This window comes from Chelonia mydas, chromosome 18 (genome assembly GCF_015237465.2).
Source record: "Chelonia mydas isolate rCheMyd1 chromosome 18, rCheMyd1.pri.v2, whole genome shotgun sequence".
NCBI classification, from domain to species: Eukaryota; Metazoa; Chordata; order Testudines; family Cheloniidae; genus Chelonia; species Chelonia mydas.
In genome coordinates, this window is record NC_051258.2 from 15,001,519 (window position 1) to 15,004,366 (window position 2,848).

At 48.7% G+C, this 2,848-nt stretch overlaps 1 non-coding gene across 1 annotated transcript; it reads right to left on the minus strand.

Annotated features, from left to right (window-relative positions):
• Window positions 1-2,527: 2,527 nt before the first annotated feature.
• Window positions 2,528-2,636, minus strand: LOC114021965. Its single transcript, XR_003566277.1, has one exon. It is a non-coding gene; the product is annotated as a U6 spliceosomal RNA (small nuclear RNA).
• Window positions 2,637-2,848: the final 212 nt, after the last annotated feature.

A 2,848-nucleotide genomic window follows, 5' to 3' on the forward strand; every position in this document is an offset into this window, starting at 1 on the left:
TCTTACACGAGCCTGGTTTCCAGAAAGTGCTGAGCTCTCGTTTGTGAAAATTGGACCCCCCGTTATGGTGTCTCAAATTGGGAACCCACAAACTGAGGCACCAAACATTTATTTCATTGCTATAGCAATGCAAACAATAGGAAGTGTATTGTCTTTCTTGTGTTGTTTTCTCCTTCACTGGAGATCTCTTTCTCCATAAAGGAGCTTTATATCACTGGACATTAATGGCTCTCTAGTGAGGGCACTGAAACGGGGCTCTATAGATGGATTTGTGACTGTGCTGATTGCTTCTGTGAGGTTTTGTTTTATCCTCTACATGGATGAGGGCAGGTCAGTGAACCATGTCACAGTTCACATATACTTTTTTTCCTTTGCTGAAGATGGGGTGACCTCTTGTGACTCTGGGCCAAACACATTACTGGGCTAACTCCATTGCATTCAGTGGCGCTACACCAGGGATCAACTTGTCCTTCTGCCTCTTAGCAGGATGGCTGTGATAAGTGATGGAAAATAAATACAAAGAATGTATAGTTGTTATATTAATATATTATTTATTATTTGTATTCTAGTAGTTCTAAACCAGAGGTGGGCAAACTATGGCCCGCGGGCCACATCCGGTCTGCAGCACCATCCTGCCCGGCCTCTGAGCTCCTGGCCCAGGAGGCTAGTCCCCGGCCCCTCCCGCACTGTTCTCCCTGCCCCGCAGCTACACCACCACGTGGGCAGCGGGGCTGCGAGCTCCTGCCGCTCTGAGTGGCATGGTAAGGGGGAGGCGACGGTGCGTGTGCCGCGGTAAGAGGGTTGGATAGGGGACTTGGGGGGGGCAGTCAGGCGACAGGGAGCAGGGGGTGGTTGGATGGGGTAGAGGTTCTGGGGCGGTCAGGGGCCGGAGAACAGGGAGGGTTGGATAGGGCGTGGAAGTCCCGGGGGTCCTGTCAGGGGCTGGGGGTGTGGATAGGGGTTGGGGCAGTCAGGGGACAGGAGGGGTTGGATAGGGGGTGGGATCCCAGAGGGGGCAGTTTGGGGAGGGGGGTCTCAGGAGGGGGCAGTCAGGGGACAAGGAGCAGGGGGAGTTAGATGGGTCGGGGGTTCTGAGGGGGACAGTCAGGGGGCAGGAAGTGGGAGGGGGCGAATAGGGGGCAGGGTCTAGGCTGTTTGGGGGGCACAGCCTTCCCTACCAGGCCCTCCAACAGTTTTGCACCCTGATGTGGCCCTCGAGCCAAAAAGTTTGCCCACCCCTCTTCTAAACATATCCCAACTGAGATCAGGACGCCATTGTGCCAGGCACTGTACAACACAGTGAGAGACAGTCCCTGCTTCAAAGAGCCTGCAACCTAAATAGATAAAAAGTGGGAGGGGGAAAGAGAGGCGGCTAGCCCAGGCTCACACAGTTGGTCAGTGGCAGAGTTGGGAACAGAACTCAGATCTCCTCAGTTCCAGTACAGTCTTAACCACGAGATGCGTCTGCCACTCTAAGTCATTTCCTTGGCATAGCTCTGAAGTATCTTCACTTTAAAAAATAAAACACTGCAGTGCTTTTACAAACCTTGGGTTGGCTGTTTCACAGCCTGTCTGCCTATGTGCCAATCACCTAAGGCACCTATCACAGTAGTATCTGAGCTACTCATTCTTTTCAAAGAACAAATTCTCATCATAAATACATTTTAGGTCATAGACTCTCTCTTTTTATATTCCTCTGTCATTGAGCAGGTATTTACATGCATAACTTCTGCTAGCTCTGATGAGAGTTACAGGATACAGTCAATACTCATTCATTCTGTTGGAAATACAGCGCCTCTCTTGAAAAGGGACTGGCCACATGCTCAGGGATCAGAATAAGTTTTCTCACAGGGTCTCACACTACAATGAATGGGAGATGTGAACTCTTGCATCTCCTGTTCCACGACATTTTGATGCTTTTTTCAGCCATTTGGTCACTCTGTTCTTCCAGTGGACGTAGAACTAATGGGCTATACGTTCAGCTGGTGTAAGGCAACATCACTCCATTGAAGTCAATGGAACTACACAGATTGACACTGGCTGAGGATTTGGCCCAACACGGTTTGTAGCTAAAGTCTATCCTCTGTAGTCTGCTTGAGTTCAGTTACAGATACTCTGAGCTGTTCAACGGTAGCTAGAAACTTGTAAAAAGTGTTATGTAGCCATTTTGCATTGTGGTTGCATTGGGGTTGTCCTGGTATCTTGGTTGCAGAGCAATGGTGTCACATATTGAACAGAATAGGAAACTACAGCCCTCTGTAAAATTTCAGGGGACTTGCAGATTCAGTGTGGATTTTAGAGGGTTCTTAATCATTTGAATTTGCAGACATAATGAGAAGCTCTAAGCTGGACTGTATGCACAGCGACACAGAGAGCCTTGGAGTATCAATGACACATTTTCTAGAAAACTTGCTAATAAAATGGAGAAACAAGAAAAAGGGTTGTGCGTGAAGGAGTATGCCAGCTGATCATAGCTAAGGAAGGGAGTGATTGGTTTGCTGAGTGTAGTCTGCACTGCAACAGAGATGACTTAGGTCTGGTCTTCTCCAAATTTGCGTGTCAACCTTGCGCAGGGGCCATGCTAATCTTCTCTGTATCGTTCCAATTTTAGTATATGTGCTGCTCCAGGGAGGCATTTTTGTCCCTTGTTTCATTCGGATGCAAATTGCCAGCGATATCTGAGCCTGGCCTTCGCCGCCATACTATCCATTCTCTAACAAGGCTTTCTTGAGACAGTGATTAAGCTAAAAGATAGGTCCTCTGTGTTGACAGTCCTATGATTTTTGCATCCTTCCCCCCATCCGTTTTGCCTCTCATCTCACACTTCTGCTCCCTCCTTTCTCAGCAG